Source organism: Mustela nivalis (genome assembly GCF_964662115.1).
Source record: "Mustela nivalis genome assembly, chromosome: 8".
In the NCBI taxonomy this organism is placed as follows: domain Eukaryota; kingdom Metazoa; phylum Chordata; class Mammalia; order Carnivora; family Mustelidae; genus Mustela; species Mustela nivalis.
The window spans coordinates 24,724,779-24,751,865 of NC_139027.1; the positions used below are offsets into that span (position 1 = coordinate 24,724,779).

Consider the following 27,087-nt stretch of genomic DNA (forward strand, 5'->3'; position numbering starts at 1 on the left):
AGAGGAATCTAGGAAAATGGGATTAAAAATATATAAACAGCCTCAAAATAAGATTTGCCCAAGATACAATGTTAAATACTAGAAATCAGCTACATTTTCTTTATAATTTTTCTTCTTTTATGGTGCAATATAACAATCATATAGGTAAGCTCATAAACCTACATGAATAGTTTAATGCATAACTATTAAACACTCATGTAGTCACTTAACAAATCAAGAACTAGAACATTCCCTTCACCATCAGAGGCTTCTTTATTCACCATATATTCTCTCTATTCACCCAGAGGTAAGCACCAACCTGATTTTTTATAAAAACCACTTCTTTTACTTCTTTATAATTTTGCCACATTTGAATGCATGCCTTAAAAATATATGTTTATAAAAAATAAAAAGTTAAAAGTTAAAAAAAAAAATAGTTTATTTTGTTCATTTTTAATTCCATACAAATGGAGTGATATTCTATGATTCCTAGAGTATCCCTTAATGTTTTATTTCTTTAACTCATCATATTTCTCAGATTCAAGCAGGCTTTTGTATATAAGCTATAGTTCATATATTTTCACTGTTTTATATTACCATCAAGTATAAACATACCACATATGTTTATCTATTTTACTTTGATGGACATTTAGGTTGGTTCCAAAATCTTGTAACCTCTCAGAGCTATTTTCCCATTATTTAATGATTGTATATTTTATGTTTAAACTTCAATACATCTGGAATTTCTTTTGTTGTAAGAAGTTCGATAAGAATCCAACATAAGAGGCGCCTGGGTGGCTCAGTGGTTTAAGCCTCTGCCTTCAGCTCAGGTCATTATCCCAGGGTCCTGGGCTCAAGCCCTGCATCAGGCTCTCTGCTCAGCGGGGAGCCTGTTTCCCCCCTTCTCTCTGCCTGCCTCTCTGCTTACTCGTGATCTCTCTGTCAAATAAACAAATAAGATCTTTAAAAAAAGAAAAAAGAAAAAAGAATCCAACATAATATTTTTCCTAATGCTAGTAAATTTACTAAACTGTCTTCTTTCACTGACAAGCACTTCCATGGGTATTATGTACTAAATTATAAAAGTTGGTTCTTTCTCTGGACTCTTGATTCTGTCCCATTGATCTATTTACTGTCACTACTACACTGTCTTAATAATTGTACTTTTAATATATGTCTTAATACCAGGTGGGACAGGGGCACCTGGGTGGCTCAATCAGTTAACCATCTGCCTTCTGCTCAGGTCATAATCCCAGGGTCCTAGGATCAAACCCCTGCATCAGAGTCCTTGCTCCATGAGGAGCCTGCTTCTCCCTCTCCCTGTAGTCCTGCCTACTGTGCTCTCTCTCTCTAACTCTCTGTCAGAGAAGTAAATAAATAAAATCTTAAAAAAAAAAAAAAAAGCTAGGTGGGATTACTATTTTCAAAGTAAACTCTATTCTCAACATGGGCTAAAACTCACAACCCCAAGATCAAGAGTTGTAGGCTCTACTGACTGAACCAGCCAGACATGGAGTGGGTGGGCGGGTGAGGCATTCTTACATTATTACTGTTTTTGAGGATTTTCAGTTTATCCTTATTTATTTCTTCATGTGAACTTTAAAAACAACTTATGGAAATTTCAGAAACACTCCTGAAGTGTGAAAATTAATTAAGGGAGTGAAATAGCAAAAGGACCTCTGAGAGTTCACTCCTCCATAAAAGCAAAGAAAAAACTGGCCAAAAAAAGAAAAAGTCAGAATCCACTTTTTCAAAACTCAGTATCAGCCGAAGGCTTACAGCAACCTGGGGAGAATTTAAGCAAGAGAATATCTGGACGTCAGGAAGGGCAACAAACATTGTGGCCCTTTCATTTACCCTAGTGCCACTTCCCACTTTACAGCTTGGCAGAAGCTGAAAGGTAACAGCCCACCTTCCTGGGACTGGAGGGAGGCAGATGGGGCTGGATCTCTTTCAAAGCCTCAAACCCAAAGAGAAATCACCATTCAACCTGTCTAGTGGTTCCCTAGAAGACTGCTCAAAAGGCTAGTCTTACTCCACCTCATTCAAATGTACCCAGTGCTAAATGTTTCTGGGCCAGGGGGATGTATTTGGATGTTTTGCCAAGACAGTGGCCTGAAGCAATGGATAATAGGTAGGACAAATAATAAACTCACCAAAAATCTTTAAAGGAAAGACAGAGGAATGAGACACCCATAAGAGGTTTTGAAAATCTTGGGTATATTTCTGGGAATCTAGACCGCCATGCACATTCATAGGACCATGCCTAAGTTCAAAAACACACCTGAAAATGTCTAAACTCTCACTTCTGATTAACCTCAGGGTTTGCCCAAGTAGCTAATGAGGCTAAAAGCAGAACTATAAATTACGTGGGTGATTATACTGTACAGAGGCCCTTGGCAAAACCGGGAGACATTTGATCCAGGTGTTTAGGTAAGGCTCTGTCCCACTGCTAACTGATCCTTGAGCTAACCAAGCAGTGACTTCAGTGACTACAATAATCAAGACTTCAGAGATGGGACACCTGGGTGGCTCAGTCAATTAAGCCTCTGCCTTCAGCTCATGTCATGATCTCGGGGTCCTGGGTTGGAGCCCTGCATGGACCTCCCTACTCAGCGGGGAGCCTGCTTCTCCCTCTGCCTCTGCCCCTCCTCCCCCTACTCATTCTCTCTCTTAGTCTCACAAATAAATAAATAAAATATTTAAAAACTTCAGTGAATGAGTTCAGAAAAGTCACCAAGTAAACAAACAACTATGACAAGAACAAAACCCCGAGCCACCCAGGCACCCCTAATTTCAGGACTTTATAAGTCTAAATGCAAAGCCAAAACTCACTGCATCTCATCCAAAGGAGTACATAATAACCAGAACAGGCTCATGGCTATAATAAACAACTCTAAAGTATCAGAGTTTCCACATAATAACAATCCATCTCTTGCTGGTGCCCCGTTGCAATGCTGTTCAGGGCTGGTGCTCTGTGCCACAATCATTCAAGACCCACACTTGTCCTAAGCATCTTCCTCTTCTGGCAGGCAAACAGAGAGAGGGAGCATGGGGGAGTATGTACAGGTTTTCCCTATGGCCAAGCCACAAGCTAGAAGTGGGATAGAGATGACTTCCTCCCTCACTCCTCTGGCCACTGCCTCTGGCCACCAACCTTAAGGAAAGTGGGGAAATGTAGCCTCACTGGATTTCTCAGTGGGAAAAGGAAAAGAGAATTGATGAAACAGAGCACAAGTGATAGGTTCTAGAAAGCCAGGAACCCTGGAGAACAAATAAAATCCTTCTGATAGAAATGACTCTGCTGCCCGGTAGCTGAAAAGCTGGAAGCAGTTCAAAATAGATGTTTCAATGAAGAAAGCAATTAAAAAAACAATGACGAGAAAGGAATACAGAGTCAAGCAGCATGAGAGGTTAAAGATTAGTACCAGTGGAGGGTTGCTGGTGAGTCTCGCCTTCAGATCCCACATATGCCCTGAGACTCAGTTTCCCTGGTTTGGGACCACTTTGGTTTAATTCCCTCCTAACGACATTTTCATTCTTTTGTGTTTGTTCTGATACAGAAACTGATAAGTACTCTGTAAATATAAACTTTTCTATCCCTGCTAAGTAAATATTCATTTGGGGGACTCTTATTGGAAAGGGTTAACGGAAATTGCAAATCCAAATTAAACCAAAGAAACAGCCTTTAAAATTACACATCTTCCATAGACCAACTCATATTTAACTAAGTCTTCTTCAAATATAAATCCTCTTGCTAAGATTATCAAGCCTATTGAAGACTTTTCACTATATGAAATTTTAGACTTCATTGTCAATCAAAGTAAATTCAAACTCTATGTTTAAATATAAGTTTCCCATGTAAATATTTACTTGTTATGTCTAGTAATGACTCCCTCACCCCATGTCCCCCTTCACCCACCACTGCATTGTTTTGCATTCCTTTACAGCAAAACTCCTTCAAATAGCTGTCTACACTTGCCATCTCTTTGTCTTCTCCTCTTCTTCTTTCCTCCGTCCCCTGCTGTAGAAACTGATCTTGGCAAAACCACCAGAGATCTCCACATTTCCATATCTAAGAGTCAATTTTCTGTTCTCTTCTTGTTTGACAAATTAATTATTCCATCCTTCTGGAAACACTTTCTTCACTCAACCTCCAGTACACCATTTTCTGTTGGTTTTTCTTCTACTTTATCAATTTTTTCCTATTTTCCTTTGATGGTTTCTCTTTATATCCTTGACCTCTAAATATTAGAGTGCTCCAGGGCTCAGGACGCTTTTCTTTACTTCCAGCCACTGTAGATGAGACCACATCTAGTCTCATATCTCTAAGTATCATATACAGAATGAAAACTCCCAAATTTCAACTGAGTTCAACTCCTTGAACTCAGATTCATATAGCCAATGTTCCACTAGACATCTAGTAAACTAGATTTTAAAAGCTAGATAAAAAAGGATATCTCAAGGGACACCTGGGTGGCTCAGTCCATTAACTGGCTGCCTTTGGCTCAGGTCATGATCCTAGGGTCCTGGGATTAAGTCCTGCAATGGGTTCCTTGCTCAGTGGGGAGTCTGATTCTCTCTCTCTCTGCCTCCTCTGCCTGCCACTCTGCCTGCTTGTGTGCGCGCTCTCTCTCTCTCTCTCTGACAAATAAGTAAATAAAATCTTTTAAAAAAAGGATAGCTCAAACTTAATCATCCAAACCCAAACCCCTGATCCCCCACTTTCCCCAAAATTTGCACCTCCTTAAGTCTGCCCCTTCTCAGTAAATGACAAGTTCATTCTTCCAATTGTGCAGATTGAACCACTGTTGACCTCTCTCTCTCTCTCTTTCTCTCTCTCTCATACCCAATATTAAATCTATTAACAAATCCTGTCAGCTCCACAATCAAAATATTTCTGGAATCTGACTACTTCTAACCAACTCTATCAAACAGAAAGATAATAAGAAAATCTCCAAAACATGGGAATTTAACTGGATAATTCAAATCCTTGAGGAGAACACAGGCAGCAACCTCTTCGACCTCAGCCGCAGCAACATCTTCCTAGGAACAATCCAAATAATTTATAGTTCAAAGATGAAGCTCAAAGGAAATCAAAAACTATATTGAACTCATTAAAAATGAAAATTACAACATATCAAAATTTGTAGGACACAGCTAAATCAGTGCTGGGAGGGAAGTCTATAGCTCTAAATGCATACAACAGAAAATAGGAAAGATCTCAAAGCTCCCACCTTAGGAATCTAGGAAAAAAGAAAAGCATAACACCAAATACTCCCAAAGGAGGCAGAAGAAAGGCAATAATAAAGATAAAGATAAAGCAGACATTGAAGGAGAGAGGATGGCAGAGAAGTAGGAGGTTCTGTTTCAACCTGTCCCCTAAAGTAAGCTGATTACCTAAGAAAGAACTCTGATCACCCACAAAATCAGCCTAATATTAGAATTATACACTTCTGGATCTCTACAGGGGCAAAAGACATCAGTGGACAGGTAAAGCAGAATGGAAACATAGGACTGATATCGGAAGATAAACAAAAAGGGGAGGGAGCCACCAGAAGTGACCCATTGGAAAGTAATAACTCCAATATGAGAGTGCACTGTGATTGGGGATGAGCATTAACTTGGAGTCTGCTTGAAAGAACTCAAGAAGAGCAAAAGATCTTAAGGGGAAATTGGTGGAATTGGGCAGTTAGGGACAGGGACTTAAGTCCATGGACCCAGGACTGCCACCACAGGTGAGCAATCAGAGAGCATGATGAAGAAGCCAGGTCTTGGTCCCTGAGCCACCAGTGCATGTGAGAGCATCTGGGTGGCAGCACCATGAGGGAGTCTGGTGTGGACATGAGCCAGCGCTCTCTAGAACCACAGCCTTTTGCACTCTGCCCTCTAATCTAATCTAAATCCTCTAAAAGCTAGGGTACCTGAGGCAGAAGATAGAAGTAGTGATCTGGAGGGCAAAATGATAGAGAAAAAGGATCCGGAAGAAGCCTAGAACAAACAGCTTAGATGCCATGAAAACAGATTCAGGGAAATAATGACACCATGAAACATTCCAATGTCAGAATTATTGGAATTCCTGATGGGGAGGAGAAAGAAAGAAGACTAGAGGATATAGCTGAACAAATTCTCCATGAAAATTTTCCCAATCTGGCGAATGAAACCAGTGTTCATGTACTAGAGGCAAAAAGGTCTCCCCCCAAGATCATAGAATCTAGAAAGACCTTGAGACACGTGATTGTGAAAATGATGAGTCATAATTTTAGACAGAAGCTCTTGAAAGCAGCTAGAGGGAAGAGATTCCTTATGTACAGAGGAAAGCCCATCAGAATAACATCAGACCTGTCCACAGAAATCTGGCAAGCCAGAAAGGACTGGCAAGATGTACTCAGGACACTAAATGAGAAGAATATGCAGACAAGAATACTTTATCCAGCAAGACTGACATTCAAAATGGATGGAGAAATAAAGAGCTTCCAAGAACCACAAGGTTTAAAAGAGTATGTGAACACCAAGCCAGCATTGCAAGAAATATTAAGAGAGGTTCTATAAAGGAGGAAAAAATCCAAGAATATTATTGAACAGAAATATATGGGGACAATCTATAGAAACAAAGACTTCACAGGTAACATGATGTCAATAAAAACATATCTCTCAATGTGAATGGCCTAAATGCGCCCATAAAATGGCACAGGGTTGCAGATTGGATAAAACGACAGGACCCATCCATATTTTGTCTAAAAGAGACCCATTTTGAACCTAAGAATACATCCAGACTAAAAGTGAAAGGATGGAGAAGCATCTTTCATGCCAATGGGCCTCCAAAGAAGGCTGGGGTAACAATGACAATATCAATTAGATTTTAAACTAAAGACTGTAGTCAGAGATACAGAAGGACACTATAAAATTCTTAAAGGGACTATCCACCAAGAAGATTTAACAATTGTAAATATGTATGCCCCCAATATGGGAGCAGTCAATTACATAAGAAAACTGTTAATCAAGATAAGGAGTCATATTGATATGAATACATTGGTAATAGGAGATCTTAACATGCCACTCTCAGTAGAAGACAAATCATCCAAGCCAAAAATCAATAAAGAAACAAGAGCATTGAATGACACATTGGGCCAGATGGACCTCATAAATATATACAGAACAATCCACCCTAAAACAACAGAATACTCATTCTTCTCGAGTGCACATGGAACATTCTCCGGAACAGAACACATACTGGGTCACAAATCAGGACTCAACCAATACCAAAAGATTGAGATTATTCCCTGCATATTCTCAGATCACAACACTTTGAAACTGAAGCTCAACCACAAGGAAAAGTTTGGAAGGAATTCAAACACTGGAAAGCTAAAGACCACCTTGCTTAATAATGCTTGTATCAACCAGGAAATCAAAGAAGAACTTAAACAATTCATGGAAACCAATGAGAATGAAGACACTTCAGTCCAAAACATATGGGATATAGTGGTCCTAAGGGGGAAATACATAGCCATCCAAGCCTCCCTCAAAAAAATTGAAAAATCCAGAATACATCAGCTGTCTTTACACCTTAAAGATACAGAGAATCAACAACAAATTCAGCCAACTCCATACACAAGAAGGGAAATAATCAAGATTAGGGCAGAAATCAATGAGATAGAAACTAGAGATACAGTAGAATGCATCAATGAAACTAGAAGCTGGTTTTTTGAAAGAATCAATAAAATCGATAAACCATTGGCCAAATTAATCCAAAAGAAAAGAGAAAAGCCCCAAATTAATAAAATTATGAATGAAAAGGGAGGGATCACAACTAACACCAAGGAAATAGAAACAATCATCAGAAATTATTGACAATTATATGCAAATAATTTAAGCAATCTAGATGAAATGGATGCATTCCTGGAAAACTATAAACTCCCAAAATTGAACCAGGAAGAAACTAACAACCTGAATAGACCAATATCTAGTAACAAGATTAAAGCAGTGATGAAAAACTTCCCAAAACACAAGAGCCCAGGAACTGATGGATTCCCTGGGGAATTCTACCAAACATTCAAAGAAGAAAAAAATACCAAAGCACATACCCTCCCCAATGTCCATAATCCCACCCCCTTCTCCCAAACCCCCTCCCTCCAGCAACCCTCACTTTGTTTTGTGAGATTAAGAGTCACTTATGGTTTGTCTCCCTCCCAATCCCATCTTGTTTCATTGATTCTTCTTCTACCCACTTAAGCCTCCATGTTGCATCACCACTTCCTCATATCAGGGAGATCATATGATAGTTGTCTTTCTCTGCTTGACTTATTTCGCTAAGCATGATACGCTCTAGTTCCATCCATGTTGTTGCAAATGGCTGTGAAGTGTGTAAACCTGGTGATTCACAGACCTGTACCCCTGGGGATAAAAATATATGTTTATAAAAAATAAAAAATTTAAATTAAAAAAAAATACCTATTCTCCTGAAGCTGTTTCAAAAACTTGAAGCAGGAGGAAAACTTCTGGATTGAAGTTTGGTCCCCAAACCAGGCAAAGATCCCACCAAAAAGGAGAATTTCAGACCAATATCCCTGATGAATATGTATGCTAAGATTCTCAGCAAGATCCTCGCTAATAGGATCCAACAGCACATTAAAAAGATTATCCACCATGACCAGGTGGGATTCATCCCTGGGTTGCAAGGATGGTTCAACATTTGGAAATCAACCAATGTGATAGAACAAATCAATAAGAGAAGAGAGAAGAACCACATGGTCCTCTCGATGCAGAAAAAGCATTTAACAAAATCCAGCATCTGTTCCTGATTAAAATGTTTCAAAGTATAGGAATATAGGGAACATTCCTCAACTTCATAAAATCTATCAAAAACCCACAGCAAATATCATCCTCAATGGGAAAAAGGTGACAGCCTTCTCTTTGAGATCAGGAACACAACAAGGATGCCCACTCTCACCACTCTTGTTCAACATAGTATTAGAAGTCCTAGCAAGAGCAATCAGACACAAAGAGAAATAAAAGGTATTCAAGTTGGCAGTGAAGAAGTCAAACTCTCTGTCTTCATAGGTGACATGATACTTTTTAGGAACACCCAAAAGACTCCACCCCAAAATTACTAGAATTCAAACAGCAATTCTGGAATGTGGCAGGATACAAAGTCAATGTACAGAAATCAGTGGCTTTCTTATACACTAACAATGAAAATACAGAAAGGGAAATTAGAGAATTGATACCATTTACTATAGCACCAAGAACCATAAGATATCTGGGAATAAACCTAACCAAAAAGGTAAGGGATCTGTACTCAAGGAACTACAGAAAACTCATGAAAGAAGTTGAAGACACAAGAAGATGGAAGACCATTCCATGCTCATGGATTGGAAAAATAAACACTGTTATACATGATCAAACCCTACATCTAAAGGAGCTGGACAAAGAACAACAAAGAAAGGCTAAACCCAGCAGAAGAAGAGAAATAATAAAAATCAGAGCACAAATCAATGAAATAGAAACCAAAAATAAAAATAAAAATAAAACAAATCAATGAAACTAGGAGCTGGTTCTTTGAAAGAATTAATAAGATTGATAAACCCCTGGCCAGGCTTATCAAAAAGAAAAGAGAAAGGACCCAATCAATAAAATCTTGAATGAAAGAGGAGAGATGACAACCAACACCAAAGAAATACAAACAATTATAAGAACATATTATGAGCAACTCTACACTAACAAACTTGACAATGTGGAAGAAATGCATGCATTCCTAGAGACATATAAACTGCCAAAACTGAACCAGGAAGAAATAGAAAACCTGAGCAGACCCATAACAGGTAAAGAGATTGAAACAGTCATCACAATTTCCAAATAAACAAAAGCCCAGGACCAGACAGCTTCCCAGGGGAATTCTACCAAACACTGAAAGAAGATTAATTCCTATTCTCCTGAAACTGTTCCAAAAAATAGAAATGGAAGGGAAACTTCCAAACTCATTTTATGAGGCCAGCATCAGCTTGATCCCAAAACCAGACAAGGATCCCATCAGAAAAGAGAATTACAGGGGCACCTGGGTGGCTCATTGGGTTAAGCCTCTGCCTTCGGCTCAGGTCATGATCTCAGGGTCCTGGAATCGAGCCCCGCATTGTGCTCTCTGCTCATGGGGGGCCTGCTTCCCCCTCTCTCTGCCTGCCTCTCTGCCTACTTGTGATCTCTCTCTGTCAAACAAATAGAATCTTAAAAAAAGAAAAAGAAAAAGAAAAAAATCTTCTCTTAAAAAAGAGAGAGAGAGAGAGAATTACAAACCAAGATCCTTGATGAACACAGATGTGAAAATTCTCACCAAAATACTAGCCAATAGGATCCAACAGTACGTTAAAAGGATTATTCACCACGACCAAGTGGGATTTATTCCAGGACTGCAAGGTTGGTTCAACAAATCAATCAATGTGATACAATACATTAATAAAAGAAAGAACAAGAATCATATAATACTCTAAATAGATGCAGAAAAAGCATTTGACAAAGTACAGCATCCCTTCCTGATAAAAACTCTTCAAAATGTAGAGACAGAGGGCACATACCTCAATATTACCAAAGCCATCTACGAAAAACCCACCACAAATATCATTCTCAATGGAAAAAAACTGATAGCTTTTCCGCTACGGTCAGGAACACGGCAGGGATGTCCATTATCACCACTGCTATTCAACATAGAACTAGAAGTCCTAGCCTCAGCAGTCAAACAACAAAAAGAAATTAAAGGCATCCAAACCAGCAAAGAAAATGTCAAACTATCTCTCTTTGCAGATGATATGATACTATATGTGCAAAACACAAAAGACTCCACTCCAAATCTGCTAGAACTTGTACAGGAATTCGGTAAAGTGTCAGGATATAAAATCAATGCACAGAAATCAGTTGCATTTCTCTACACCAACAAAAAGACAGAAGAAAGAGAAATTAAGGAGTCAATCCTATTTACAATTGTACCCAAAACCATAAGATACCTAGAAATAAATCTAACCAAAGAGGCAAAGAATCTATACTCAGATAACTATAAAGTACTCATGAAAGAAACTGAAGAAGAAGCAAAGAAATGAAAAAATGTTCCATGCTCCTGGATTGGAAGAACAAATATTGTGAAAATGTCTATGCCACCCAGAGCAATCTACACATTCAATGCAATCCCTATCAAAATCCCATCCATTTCTTTCAAAGAAATGAAACAAATAATCTTAAAATTTATATGGAACCAGAAAAGGCTTCCAATAGCCAAAGGAATATTGAAAAAGAAAGCCAAAGTTGGTGGCATGACAATTCCGGACTTCAAGCTCTATTACAAAGCTGTCATCATCAAGACAGTATGGTACTGGCACAAAAACAGACACATAGATCAATGGAACAGGAAAGAGAGCCCATAAATAGACCCTCAACTCTATGGTCAACTAATCTTCAACAAAGCAGGGAAGAACGTCCAGTGTAAAAAAGACAGCCTCTTCAACAAATGGTGTTGGGAAAACTGGACAACCACATGCAGAAAAATGAAACTGGACCATTTCCTTACACTACACACGAAAATAGACTCCAATTGGATGAAGGACCTCAATATGATACAGGAATCCATCAAAATCCTTGAGGAGAACACAGGCAGCAACCTCACCCTCAGCTACAGCAACTTCTTCCTATGAACAACACCAAAGGCAAGGGAAGCAAGGGCAAAACTGAACTATTGGGACTTCATCAAGATCAAAATCTTTTGCACAGCAAAGTAAACAGTTAACAAAACCAAAGACAACTGACAGAATGGGAGAAGATATTTGGAAACAACATATCAGATAAAGGGCTAGTATCCAAAATCTATAAAGAGCTTATGAAATTCAACACCCAAAGAACAAATAATCCAATCAAGAAATAGGCATGGGGGGCACCTGGGTGGCTCAGTGGGTTAAGCTGCTGCCTTCAGTTCAGGTCATGATCTCAGGGTCCTGAGATTGAGTCTTGCATCGGGCTCTCTGCTCAGCAGGAAGCCTGTTTACCTCTCTCTCTCTCTCTCTCTGCCTGCCTCTCTGCCTACTTGTAATCTCTCTGTCAAATAAGTAAATAAATAAGATCTTAACCAAAAAAGAAAGAAAGAAAGAAAGAAAGAAAGAAAGAAAGAAAGAAAGAAAGAAAGAAAGAAAGAGAGAGAGAAAGAAAGAAAGAAATGGGCAGAGGACATGAACAGACATTTCTGCAAAGACATCCAGATGGCTAACAGACACATGAAAAAGTGTTCCACATCACTCAGCATCAGGGAAATACAAATCAAGACCACAATAAGATACCACCTCATACCAGTCAGAATGGCTAAAATTAACAAGTCAGGAAATGACAGATGCTGGCAAGGATGCAGAGAAAGGGAAACCCTCCTATACTGCTGGTGGGAATGCAAGCTGGTGCAACAACTCTGGAAAACAGAATGGAGGTTCCTCAAAAAGTTGAAAAAAGAGCTAACTTAAGACTGAGCAATTGCACTACTGGGTATTTACCCTAAAGATAGAAATGTAGTGATCCGGGGCACCTGGGTGGCTCAGTGGGTTAAAGCCTCTGCCTTCAGCTCAGGTCATGATCCCAGGGTCCTGGGATCGAGCCCCACATCAGGCTCTCTGCTCAGCAGGGAGCCTGCTTCCTCCTCTCTCTCTGCCTGTCTCTCTGCCTACTTGTGATCTCTGTCTGTCAAATAAATAAATAAAATATTTTAAAAAAAAGAAATGTAGTGATCCAAAGAAGTACATGCACCTGAATGTTTATAGCAGCAATGTCCACAATAGCCAAACTATGGAAAGAGCCTAGATGTCCAACAACAGATGAATGGATAAAGAAGATGTAGTATATATGTATACAATAGAATACTATGCAGCCATCAAAAGAAATGAAATCTTGCTATTTGCAACAACGTGGATGGAACTACAGGATATTAGGCTTAGCAAAATAAGTCAATTGAAGAAAGACAGCTATCATATGGTCTCCCTGATATTAAGTGGAAATGCAAGGGGGCGGGTGTTGTGGGGGTAGGAAAAGAATAAATGAAACAAGATGGGATTGGGAGGGAGACAAACCAAAAGAGATTCTTAATGTCACAAAACAAACTGAGGGTAGCCAGGGGGAGGGGTGTAGGGAGAGGGTGGTGTGGTTATGGACATTGGGGAGGGTATGTGCTATGATGAGTGCTGTACATCTGGTGATTCACAGACCTGTACCCCTGGGGCTAATAATACATTATATGTTTATAAAAAAATAAATAAACATTGTTAAAATTTCTATACTGCCTAGAGAAATCTATACTTTCAATGCCATGCTGATCAAAATTCCACCAGCATTTTTCAAAGAGCTGGAGCTAACAATCCTAAAACTGTATGGAATTAGAAAAAACCCCAAATTGCTAAGGAAATGTTGAAAAACAAAAATAAAACTGGGGGCATCACGTTACCTGATTTCAAGCTTTACTACAAAGCTGTGATCACCAAGACAGCATGGTACTGGCATGAAAGCAGGCACACAGACCAGTGGAACAGAGAGCCCAGATATGGACCCTCAACTCTATGGTCAAATAATATTTGGAAAAGCAGGAAAAAATATACAGTGGAAAAAAGACAGTCTCTTCAATAAATGGTGCTGGGAAAATTGGACAGATATATGTAGAAGAATGAAACTCAACCATTCTCTTACACTATACACAAAGATAAACTCAAAATGGATAAAAGACCTCAATGTGAGGCAGGAATCCATCAGAACCCTAGAGGAGAATATAGGCAGTAACCTCTCCGATATTGGCCACAGCAACCTCTTTCAAGATATGTCTCCAAAGGCAAAGGGAACAAAAGCAAAAATGAATTCATCAATGTATTGATGAATTTTTGGACCTCACCAAAATCAAAAGCTTCTGCACAGCAAAGGAAAATAGTCAACAAAACAAAGAGGCAACCCATGGAATGGGAGAAGATATTTGCAAATGACAGTACAGACAAAAGGCTGATACCCAGGATCTAAAGAGAACTCCTCAAAATCAACACACACAAAACAGATAATCAAGTCAAAAAATGGGCAGAAGACATGAACAGACACTTCTCCAATGAAGACATACAAATGGCTAACAGACACATAAAAAAATGGTCATCATCACTAGCCATCAGGGAGATTCATATCAAAACCACATTGAGATACCACTTTACACCAGAGTGGTGTAAAATTAACAAGACAGTAAACAACATGTGTTGGAGAGGATGTGGAGAAAGGGGAAACCCTCTTACACTGTTGGTGGGAATGCAAGTTGGTACAGCCACTTTGGAAAACAGTGTGGAGATTCCTCAAGAAATTAAAAATAGAACTTCCCTATGACCCTCCTGGGTATTTACCCCAAAGATACAGATGTAGTGAAAAGAAGGGCCATCTGTACCCCAATGTTTATAGCAGCAATGGCCACAGTCGCCAAACTGTGGAAAGAACCAAGATGCCCTTCAATGGACGGATGTTAAGGAAGATGTGGTCCATATACACTATGGAGTATTAGGCCTCCATCAGAAAGGATGAATACCCAACTTTTGTAGCAATATGGATGGGACTGAAAGAGATTATGCTGAGTGAAATAAGTCAAGCAGAGAGAGTCAATTATCATATGGTTTCACTTATTTGTGGAGCATAAGAAATAACACAGAGGACATGGGGAGATGGAGAGGAGAAGGGAGTTGGGAGAAACCAGAGAGGGAGACAAACCATGAAAGACTATGGATTCTGAAAAACAATCTGAGGGTTTTGAAGGGATCGGGGGTGGGAGGTTGGGTAAGCCTGGTGGTGGATATTATGTAGGGCGTGTATTGCATGGAACACTGGGTGTGGTATATAGACAATGAATTCTGGTACACTGAAAAGAAATTTTTTAAAAAAAGAAAGAAATTCTATTGTAAAAGAAACCCTTTCTCAATTCTACCATTTCCCAAATTTTTTGACCAAATAATTCTTTGTTATGTGTCTTAGTAATAACTTTTAATAGACCATATCATTAGTTCATGTTAGCAGTTCATAATTCCATGAAATCTTTTGGGAAATGCTGTGCTTAAGTGTGACCTACTTGTATCAAAGTATTGATCATATCATAGTGATACATTTACATTGTTATGAAGTCTTATTTTTTTTTAAGTGTGCTCCCAGTCTGAAGTCAGTGGATTTGTCAGAGATTTTAGTTCTTTTGTGTACTGTAAAGCTTCCACATTGGTATAGGATATTGGTACTCTAGTAGCTTGGCATAAATGTCTTATTTCAGGCCTATGTTGTCTTCCTTCACCCCATTATGTATGTTTCACTGCTCCCTTAAAGTGAAGTTTATATTGTAAGACATCTCTGTCACTTGGAAATTCATTGTAGGGAAGATCTTATTTCTGAGAGAAAAAAATACTCCATTTAAAAAATACTGTAATTCAAATTTCTCATAGCATACAACTTTGGTTAGAGTTTAGGTAGAATATTTCAGGACTGTATTTTCTCATCCAGTAAGTTTCTACTCTTGAATATGTTTCTACTGTCTAATATGTATGGGATATTTTAGGTAACATATAAAGATCTAAATTCTACAAAAAAAAAAAGAGATAAAGCAGAATCAGTGAAATTCAAAACATTAGAACAACAACTAAAACAAATAAGACAAAGACCTATTTTTTGAAAGATCAATGAAATGTACATACTTCTAAAAAGACTAATAAAGAAAAAGAGGGAAGACACAATCAGGAATGAAATGGGGCTACCGGGCGCCTGGGTGGCTCAGTGGTTAAGCCACTGCCTTCGGCTCAGGTCATGATCTCAGGGTCCTGGGATCGAGTCCCGCATCGGGCTCTCTGCTCAGCAGGGAGCCTGCTTCCTCCTCTCTCTCTCTCTGCCTGCCTCTCTGCCTACTTGTGATTTCTCTCTGTCAAATAAATAAATAAAATCTTAAAAAAAAAAAAAAAAAAGAAATGGGGCTACCATTACAGAATCTGCAAACATAAAAAGAATAATAAAGAGATACCAGGAACAAGTCTACCTGCATAAATTTGACAATTTAAATGAAATGAACCAATCCTTGAAAAACACAGCTATCATAGCTCACCCTAATGAAATAATTTGAATAGCCCAATAACTATTAAGGTAATTTAATTCATAATTTTAAAACTCCCTCTCAAAAAAAAAGCCCACGTCCAAATGATTTCCCTGAGGAATTCTACAAACATTTAAAGAATTAACACCAATTCTACATAATTGCTTTATTTTATAAAGCTAGTATCACCCTGATACAAAAGCCAAAGATAGTATAAAGAAAAAAAAAAACTATAGATCACTAACCCTGACAAATATGAACACAAAAATATTGAACAAATCGTTAACAAACAGAATTCAACAATAGAATTCAGCAATATATATAAATAATCATGCAGAAGGAGTAATTGGGGTTATTCCAGGGATGAAAGACTAGTTCAAAATTCAAAAATCAGGGACGTCTGGGTGGCTCAGTTGGTTAAGCCACTGCCTTGGCTCAGGTCACGATTCTAGGGTCCTGGGATTGAGTCCCACATGGAGCTCCTTGCTCAGTGGGGAGCCTGCTTCTCTCTCTGCCTCTGCCTGCCACTCTACCTATTGTGCGCTCTCTCTCTATCTCTCTCTCTGACAAATAAATAAACAAAATTCAAAACTCAATCAATGGAATCAAATATATTAGCAGAACAAAAAGAGAAATATTGTGGTCATATCAGTCATTGTAAAAAATACATATATGTGATGAAATTCAACACCCAATAATGATAAAAACTCAGAAAAGAGGAATAGAGTAAAGCTTCCTGAACTTAATAAAGCACATAAACAGGAAACATTATACTGAATGGTCAATGACTGTTATCCCTCTAAGATAATGAACAAGACAAAGATGTCTATTCTCACCACTCTTATTTAACAAAATGCTGAAAATTCTAGTCAGTCAATAAGATAAGGCAAAAAAAAAAAAAAAAAGCAAACACATCAGAAGGGAAGAAACAAAACTGTCCCTGTTTGCAAATGACATGATTGTCTCTATAGAAAATCCTAAATAATATACAAAAAAAAAAAAAAACCCAACCTCCAAATAAATGAATTCAGCAAGTTTATGGGATACACTATATTCAGTTATATTTCTATATGTTATTAATGGACATAGGAAACTGAAATTAAAAATACAAAGTAATATTTACAATAGTTCAAAAATAAAATACTTAGGTGCAAATCTGAACAAATATGAACAGGACTTGTATGGTGAAAACTGCAAAGCATTAATGATAGAAATCAAAGAGCTAAATAAATGGAGACATACTATGTTCATGGATTGAAAGACTCAACATAGTTAAGATGTCAATTCTCCCCAAACTGGTAGTGAAATTCCTATAAATTCTAACAAGATTTTTTTTATAAATATAGAAAACATCCTTCTAAAAATTATATTGAAAAGAAAAGGAGTTTCAATAACTAAAGCTATTCTGAAAAAGAATAAAGTGGGAGAAATTTGCCTACTATATTTTAAGATCTATTGCACAACAGCAGTGATCAAACCTGTGTGGTATTGGTAGAGAGATACACACATAAATCAATGGAACAGAGAACACAGAAATACACCTACACAAATAGGCCCAGCTAATTTTTATAAAGGTGCAAAAGCAATTAAATGGACAAAAGATAGGCTTTCAACTGGAAAATTATCATAATCTAGGGCTAAGCAAAGAGGTCTTAGGCTTGACACCAAAGTATCGTCCATAAAAGAAGAAAAATCATAAACTGGACTTTATCAAAACTTTTAAAACTTTCGCTCTTTATAAGACCCTGTTAAAAGGATTAAAAGTAAAGCTACATGTTTGGGGGAGCCCCATATCTTACAGAAGACTAGAACTTAGAACATATAAAGAACTCTCAAAACTCAATATTAAAAACAAAACAAATTCAATTATAAAGTGGACGAAAAACATGAAGAGACATTTTATTTAAAGGTAAGTCAGTTTTTATTTTAGCCACTCTGATAGGTTTGCAATAATATCTCCTTGTGGTTTTGCCTTACATTTCCTAAAGATGTGAACATCTTTTCAAGCACATATCTGCTATCTTTATATACTTGCAAGTATATAGAACCATCTGTTTGATTGCTTCTATAGGGATAACTGTGGCAAGGTGAAAATGGATGGTGGATGTACTACTTCCAAAATACATTAGTTATTTGTTACTGTTGCATAATAAATCACCTTCAAACTTAATGGTTAAAAACATCAATAAAGGGGCACCTGGGTGGCTCAGTGGGTTAAGCCTCTGCCTTCGGCTCAGGTCATGATCTATGGTTCTGGTATCCAGCCCCACATTGGGCTCTCTGCTCAGTAAGAAGCCTGCTTCCCCCATCTCTCTCTGCCTGACTCTCTGCCTACTTATGATCTCTGTCAAATAAATAAATAAAAAATAAAATCTTTTAAAAAAATCAATAAACATGGGCTTTCACTTACAGTTCCTATGTTTCCAGAACTTAAGAGTGGCTTGTCTGGGCAGTCCTGACTCAAGGTCCCTCATGAGATTACAGTTAAGGTATTGACCAGGGCTGCAATCATAAAAGGTCTGACTGAGGCTGGAGGATCTGCTTCCAAGATGACTCATTCAAATAGCTGGATTGTGGGGGCTAGGTGTGGACAGGTGGCCTCATCTTCTCCACACATGGGTCTTCTCCACATTCACTTCAACAAAGTGTAGCTTGGGTATTCTCATGACATTGTGGTAGGCATCCCCCAGAACAAGCAATCCAAGATAGTGTGCCAAGAGAAACTCCCTTTTTTGTGACCTAGTCTCAAAAGTCACATATCATCACTTTGCCACATTGTATTCATCAGAAGCAAGTCACAAATTCTGGCCCCCATTCAAAGAGAGGGTGATTCAGTACCATATTTTCAAGGAAATTGCGTCAAAATTATGTGTGGACATGTTAAAAATATGTTTAAAAAACTACCAGTAGTTTAAAAAACTACCACAATGACCTTGGCAACTTAATTCCTCCACACCTCAGTTTTTTCATTCATAAATGGAGGATAATAATGATGCCAACCTCAGAAGGTAGCTGGAAGAATTAAATGGTATAATTGAATAGAACTGATACATATTAGAACTTAATGACTCTTTCTTTCCCCCAGCCAAGGGAATATATCAGTTTCTCTCTATAAAGCTGGGGCCAGCATAAGAAAAACAATGAAACGGTCTTTGGCCTTAGTCTTTGTGTCTGTTCACATAATATCCCCCCTATGCGGGCCTCTCCTCCTGATTCACTCTTTCTCTCAGGATCTGAAGATCCATAACATGCTTATCATAGACATGCTTGGTTATACCCCAAAAGATTTCTTTTTCCTGGAAACTTCCCCATCTTGACAGTTTTTCAACTCTTTTAATGAAACCCACTATTCTTTTGTCCCAGTCCCTCAGGATGCTCTACTCCCTGTTACCATCTAAGTGATGGCTAATACCTATGGCCAACAATCTTTCAGAAGCAGAGTTAGAACCTGTTGAGACTACATTTGCAATTGATTTTAGAGGAGTAGAAATGTGACACAAGTTATCCTCCCCACCCCCAATTTTTTTTTCTTAAAACAAAATAGAAGATTGAAGATTAAACCTTACCCCCCTGAAAGAAAGTTGAGGCTGTCACTCATTCACACTTCACAGGAATGCTTTAATCAAATCAGGTGGCACTTGCCCTACCTAACATCAACTTCACTGTGAAAATGAGAATTGTGATTATGAAGGAGAGATATCATTTTGAAACTGGACTTACTTGGGAAAGAGTTTTTTAATGTGGAAATTCCCTGTCATTGGATACCTCCAGGGAACATGAAGGACAGGAGGAACAGTGAGAAAAAATGCTCAAATGAATGTGAAAGGACATTTTTCTCAGCCTTGCTTTGTTGCCTTGCATGTGGCAATGAGAAACACCTCCCAAGGTGACTTGGCTCATCCCTTCCATGATGGCAGACAAGGAGCAATCAAGAATGCAGGATTTTGTGTTGTCTCTCCTTTGGATCTATTTTGATCTTTTACCTGGCTCTCTGGAACTTTACTGCTTTAAATCAAGCAAAGCACTTGAATGGTAAGAATTTCAGACCAATCTCCAGGTCCCTCAGCCAATCAAAACCTTGTTGTTTCAGAGATGGGCACATGACCCAAAAAACCCCAATAAAGTTTTGCGTACATTTTTTTGAGAAGTGTCCTTCTCCACGTGTCCTAGATCAGAGAGTATACAAGCTCTTAGATGCTACAGTCTTGCTACCACTCAAGGACAGCCTTTTTGAAAACAGAACCAGTAAAGGCAGAGCCAAGAGCTAGAGAGAGAAACCGAGTCCTGAAGGTATCTTTGGAACCACTCTATCAATCTGGACTTAAAGCTGGAATTTTTCAGTCATGAGCATTAATAAATTTGTTTTACTTCAGTCTATTTGAATTGACTTCTCTGTCACTTGGAACTGAAAGAGACCTGATGAAAGCACAATCACACTCTTCTCTTTTGAAATAAGCATCAGACTTTTCCAAATACAAAGCCAGAGTTGGTGAGGGTTTTGGGTTGCATTCAATCATAAAACAAATTTCCCCCCAGTTATTCCCTTCGAAGTAAAACCCACCAAGAGGTTCTTTCCTTGTTGGAGTCTCTCTGCATGCCAAAGGCATTGGGCCAACTAGTCCTCTGAATCCTTGGCTCACTTCTCAGAGCCCTTCCCAAAAAATAACAAACACTGTCAATGAACAGTCACTTGTCTGTATATACAAAGATGATACCTATTATTGTAAATAATGGTTTGGGATATATTAGAAGTGGGATGTGCAGGCCAAAAGCAAAGATGACTAAACACAGAATGAGTTAGTGATGCATCCCATTCAAACGTACATTTTTTATGGACCTTGTGTCATGGGTTGAATGGTGGTCCCTAGAAAAGATGTGTCCATGCCTTAATCCCCAGAACTTGTGAATATTACTTTATAACAAAAGATTGAAGATTGTGCTATATGGCAAAATATGTGATTAAATTAAGGATCTTGAGGTGATTATCCTGGACAGTCTTGATGTACCTTAAATGCTATCACATGTATCCTTATATAAGAAAGGGACAGAAAAAGAGAAGGAAGACACATAGAAAGAAGACAATGTGAAGCCAGAGAGCAGAGATGTGACCTCAATCCAAGGAATGCTGACAGTCAGCAGAAGACAGAAGAGACAAGGAATGGATTTTCCTTTAGAGCTTCCTGAGGGAGCAAAGCACTGCTGACACCATGATTTCAGACTTCTGGACTCTAGAATGGTGAGAGAAAAAAAATATGTTATTTTAAGCCACTCACTTTGTGGTAATTTGTTATAGCAGCTACAGGGAAATAATACATCTTGTTAGAATAATATTACGCCACTGAAATTAATTTCAGTTCAGACATTTGATAGGGAAATACCAATAAAGGACAACAGAGCTAATATTTATATAGTGCTTACTAAGTTCTTTGTACACATTAACTCATTTAATCTTTATAGATACCCCAGGAGATAGATATTATTATTACCCCATTTTGCAGATCAGGAAACTGAGGCACAGTGAGATTAAGCAGCTCAGGGTCACACAGCTATGAAATATCAGAGCTGGGATTTAAGTCCAGGTGGAACTAGTTCCAGAGTTTATGCTCTTGAGTACTTTGCCCTACTGCAGTGGTTATGTAGAAACAAAAACAAAAACAAAACAAAACAAAACAAAACAAAACCAGTTGTATAGGCATTTGTCTACATCAGAGGTTCTCATTTCTGGTCGCACTTTCAAATCACTCAAAGGGCTTTAGGAGCACTAAAGAGGAAGACGCACACTGAAGACAAGTTGTTCATAATCTTCAGCATAGAATCTTGAACATCAGCAGTTCTTAAGCATTCTCCCAGATGATTCTAATGGGCAGCCAAGACTAAAGAACACTGACATAATAACCTCCAATTGTAGATTTAACTAATTTTATTTCAAGTTAGCATTGACCAGATGTTTGACTTCTCCAAAAGCTATGTCTACAGAGAGAAATTAGATTGCCAAACCTAGTGAAAGGCCCAATTCAATAATACTACATTGTTTTCTCCTGCAGGGGAGTAGCTGACCATTTCATATCAAGGGCCATAGCATGGGAAAAATTCAATGTGACATTTTCCCAAGGATACTGTGACTTCTTCTCATCTTGCTCTGACACCCTGTAAGTGAGGATAGTCAGGTTCCATTGTCAATGTCCAGCAGAATGTCATCTGGTTTGAATTATCTACTGGTCATGATCTAGCAGATCTATTTTAAATTATGAAAAACATTGAGATGATTAGCTCATAAAGACCTAAAATATAGCAAATTCTTTTTAAACTATTCTATTCATGTGTTTTTATATCTTTATATTTATGTCCTGATTGTACTGGGAGACCCTGGAACTCCCTTCTCTTTTTTCCTGCCCCTACACAGAAGTTCAATCTGAATATATGATGAATTACCAGTTTTAAGAAATTCTGTGTGTTCCTCTGAGTGATAGAAAGATAATCATCATTGAGTTACTACATCTTACAAAAGACATACTACAACTGACCACTATTTATACCCTCAAAGGTAAAAAACACAAAGAGAATCAGATCAACCTGTTGGCCTGAGTAACTGATAGGTTAATTTGAATAACTGGTTTAACTTTTCTTTTTCTTTAAGTTGATCAGTTTGAGGTGGATTTTGGCATTGTATAGGCACACCAGCTCAACCACTCATCCTAACTGCTCGTGACCAAATAAACAAATTGTAAATGGTGCATGGGGTGGTTTTCAGCTTGAAGCACAAAGTTCAATAAGCCTATTATTGTAGGCTCAGGGCAAGGCACATTCACTGTTGGACACAAAAACATCATTTCCCTAAGCTGCAATTTGTCTCTATTTCTCTTTGTTTGCAAAAAGAAATTTCTGGTTTTCTAATTCCAGCTCTTTGGATTCATACTGCAGACTAGCTTTATAGGGCTTCTCTTGTTGTTTGAAAACTATTCTATATAGCCATGTGACAATGAGGCCTATATATGCCATCATTCTGAGAACCTCTGAGAAGTTTCTACTTTCAGATATATATTCTCCAAATATTGTCCTGGGACTAAGTAGCCCTGGATCTGCCGGATCTGCCTCAGTTCATCTTCCTCCTACATCTCCATTCCATTATTCACACTAATGAAAAAAGAAAAATTCGTTTCTGAGGTCTCTGTGGCAGAATTTACCATGTGAAAGTTTCAGACCTGTCATTCATATGCTCCTGTTGATATCTCCCACGCTATCCCCCACCTTAAAGTCTTAGGGCCACCTTGCCAGCAACAGAGACATGGAGCCATGTAACTCCTGTAAAGGAAGCCACCATTCTCCTATCATGCTTAGCTCACCACAAGTTTAGAAACTTGTAACATGGGACCTAAAGGTCATTGTACATTAAGCCTGAGAACAGAAAAAGCAATAGGGTTATAATGGAGGAAAAAAAAAAAAAAAGAAACTGTTAGGGACTAAATGTTTCTGTTCCCCCAAAATTCGTATGTTGAAATCTATTCCACAATGTGATGGTATTTGAAGATGGGGCCTTTAAAGGTAATGAGGTCTTGAAGATTGAACCTTCATGAACAGGTTAGTCCCTTTACAAAATGAGGCCAGAGAGCTAACTCATCCTGTTTCACCACATGAGGATACAATAAGATGTCAGTCATCTGAAACCCAGAAAAGGGCCATCACCCAAACTGGTCTCGCTAGCACCATTATCTTAGACTTTCAGCCTCCAGAACTGTGAGAAATAACTTTCTATTGTTGATAAGCATCCAGAGTATGGTGTGGGATTTTTTTTTAATTATTTATTTATTTGTCAGAGAGAAAGGGAGCATAAGCAGGGCAAGCAGCAAGCAGAGAGAGAAGCAGACTCCGTGATGAGCAAGGAGTCTGATATGGAGCTCAATCCCAGGACCCTGGGATCATGACCTGAGCTGAAGGCAGACATTTAACCAAATGAGCCACCCAGGTGTCTCAACTATGGTGTTTTGTTATAACAACCTTAGCTAAGACAGAAACACTCTGAACAAAGTGGTAGGAAGTTTAGAAACACAAACCAATGAGTTTTTTTTTTAATTAATTTTTTATTTTTTATAAACATATATTTTTATCCCCAGGGGTACAGGTCTGTGAATCACCAGGTTTACACACTTCACAGCACTCACTAAAGCACATACCCTCCCCAATGTCCATAATCCCACCCCCTTCTCCCAAACCCCCTCCCCCCAGCAACCCTCAGTTTGTTTTGTGAGATTAAGAGTCACTTATGGTTTGTCTCCCTCCCAATCCCATCTTGTTTCATTTATTCTTCTCCTACCCACTTAAGCCCCCATGTTGCATCACCAGATCCAAAGGGGCACAAACCAATGAGTTTTAAAATAACACTGAGTACAAGCAGAGGTTACTAAGACCAACATGTCAACAAGCACTACAAATTATCAAATTAGCAAAGATAAATGCCAAAACCCATCAGAGGAACTTTTGTTTCCACCAAGGATGGGGTAACAAGTTACCCTTCAGGCTGAAAAACAAAAATATAAAACAAGAAGACAAATTATATGAAATATGATTTACACAACATTGAATATCAGATAATGAAAGACAAGATTCCCTGAGAGACACACAAAAATAATGTAAGCTTTATAACAACTGATCCAGGTTACTTCTTTGAGAGAATTTTTTTTTTTTCAGGGAAGGGGATCTCAGAAGTTTGAAGACTTGCTGCACTGAGGAAACACAACTGAGATTCTAGATCAAGACATGTAGAAGTCTCAGGACAGAGTACTTAAGATGAGAGCAATACAGAGAGACCTGCAAAGGATCCTTCTCAAGTATTCAGCAGAGCCTTAATTAATGCACTTATGTAAGGACAGGGTGATGGAAAAGGATTAAAGGGAACAGTGCCCAGTGCTCACATATGGTCAGGAATAGAGCCCTTTGCTAAGAGCCAGAAGTAGAAAGTCATAATACATGGGACATTTGTTAGAATATTCATAAAGGCCTTATCTCATAGGAGAGAATTAATTAGCCCTGTTATTAGCACTCTTCTAAAACCACTTAGAAAAATCAGATCAATACCTGAAAGGATCAAATTATTTCCAAGTTATTTAACTGCATCCCAGAGTAAAGCTCAAGAATATGTATAGGAATACAAAAATATTTAACACACAAGAAGGTACACCTGACCACCCAATCAAAGATTATCAGGCATGCAAACACATGGGAAAACATTCACCATAACTGGAAGAATAATCAATCAAAACTGACACAGAAATGATACAAATGCTAGCATCAGCAGATAATGACATTAAAATAGCAATATGGGGCACCTGGGTGGCTCAGTGGGTTATGTTTCTGCCTTCAGCTCAGGTCATGATCTCAGGGTCCTGGGATCAAGTCCCGCATCAGGCCCTCTGCTTGGCACGGAGCCTGCTTCCTCCTCTCTCTCTCTCTGCCTACTTGTGATCTCTCTCTGTCAAATAAATAAATAAAATCTTTTTAAAAATAGCAATTATGACTATTCCAGTTTTGGAATGAATAAGTCATGGAGATAAAAGGTATGGCATAGGAAATATACTCAATGGTATTATAAAAACATTATATGGTGACAGATTGTAGCTACACTGTGGTGAGCACAGCATAATGTGTGAACTGGTTGAATTACTATGTTGTGCACCTGAAAGAACTTCAATTTTTAAGAAACAGCTATTATAACTACATTCCACATGTTCACAAAATTAAGTAGAGACATGGAAGACAGTAGAAAGACCAAAATCACACTTCTACTGATTAAAACTACAACATCTGAATTGAAAATATCCCAGATGGAATCAACAAGATAATATAATGCAGAAGAAAAGACTATGAATTGAAGACATAGCAATAGAAACTACTCAAAATGAAATACACTGAAAAAAAGAATTTAAAAAATGACAGGAGCATCAGTGTGCTCTGGGATGGTTTTATACATGTGTGGGCCCAATATGTAATCACAGTTTCTGAACAATAGGAGGGAGAAGCAGGGAAATGAAGAATAATGTATAAAAATAGTCCAATTTTAATGAAAACCTTAAATCCATGGATCTAAGGAGTTTAAAGAATCCCAGCACTAAAGTCGTGAAGAGAACTATACCAAAGTATATAATAAATTGCTCAAAATAAATGATGAGAAAGAAATACTAAAAGTAGACAGAGATAAAAAGGCACCTGTACAGAGGAACAAAGATATGAAAGACAGCAGATTTTTTTATAGACAATGCAAGCAAGGTGACAATGGAGTTACATCTTTAAAGCACTGAAAGAGGACCACCGTCATTCTAGAGTTCTATATCCTAGAAATATATATCTTCAAAAACAAAGGGACATAAAGACACTTTCAGATATACAAAATCTAAAAGAACTGTTCTGAAAGAAATAAAGTTCTTCAGGCAAAATAAAAAATAACACCAGATATAAATATGGATCAGTCCCCAAAAGTGAAGAGCATCACAAGGGGCAACTACATGGGTAAATACATAGTAAATACATAAGTTTTTTTTATTATTGAAACCTCTTTAAAAGATCACTGACTGCGGCACCTGGGTGGCTCAGTCAGTTGAGTATCTGCCTTCAGCTCAGGTCATGATCTCAGGATCCTGGGACAGAACCCCATGTTGGGTTCCCCCCAGCAGGGAGTCAGCTTCTCCCTCTGCTTCTCCCCCCTACTCATGCCCTCTCTCTCTTTCTCATTCTGTCTCTCTCTTAAATAAATAAATAAAATCTTTTTTTTTTTTAATTTTGTTTAAAAAGGGGTGCCTGGGTGGCACAACCATTAAGCATCTGCTTTCAGCTCATCTCATGATCCCAGGGTCCTGGGATCAAGCGCCACATCAGACTCTTAAAAAAAAAAGAAAAACACAAACCTGAAGTTTCAGCTATTTCCATCATTTTGTATTCCAATCATTACCAATACTAACTCATACATGTTAATGTGGATTTTTCAGAGTGTACTCTTTATGTGCTATTTTTTTAAACAAATATTC

General features: G+C 38.2%; 1 protein-coding gene across 1 annotated transcript in view; it reads right to left on the bottom strand.

The window, feature by feature from the left end:
* The window catches only part of SRD5A2 (steroid 5 alpha-reductase 2), a 48,959-nt gene that overhangs the window by 12,458 nt on the left and 9,414 nt on the right, over positions 1-27,087 (bottom strand). The gene's annotated exons all lie outside the window — the stretch shown is intronic.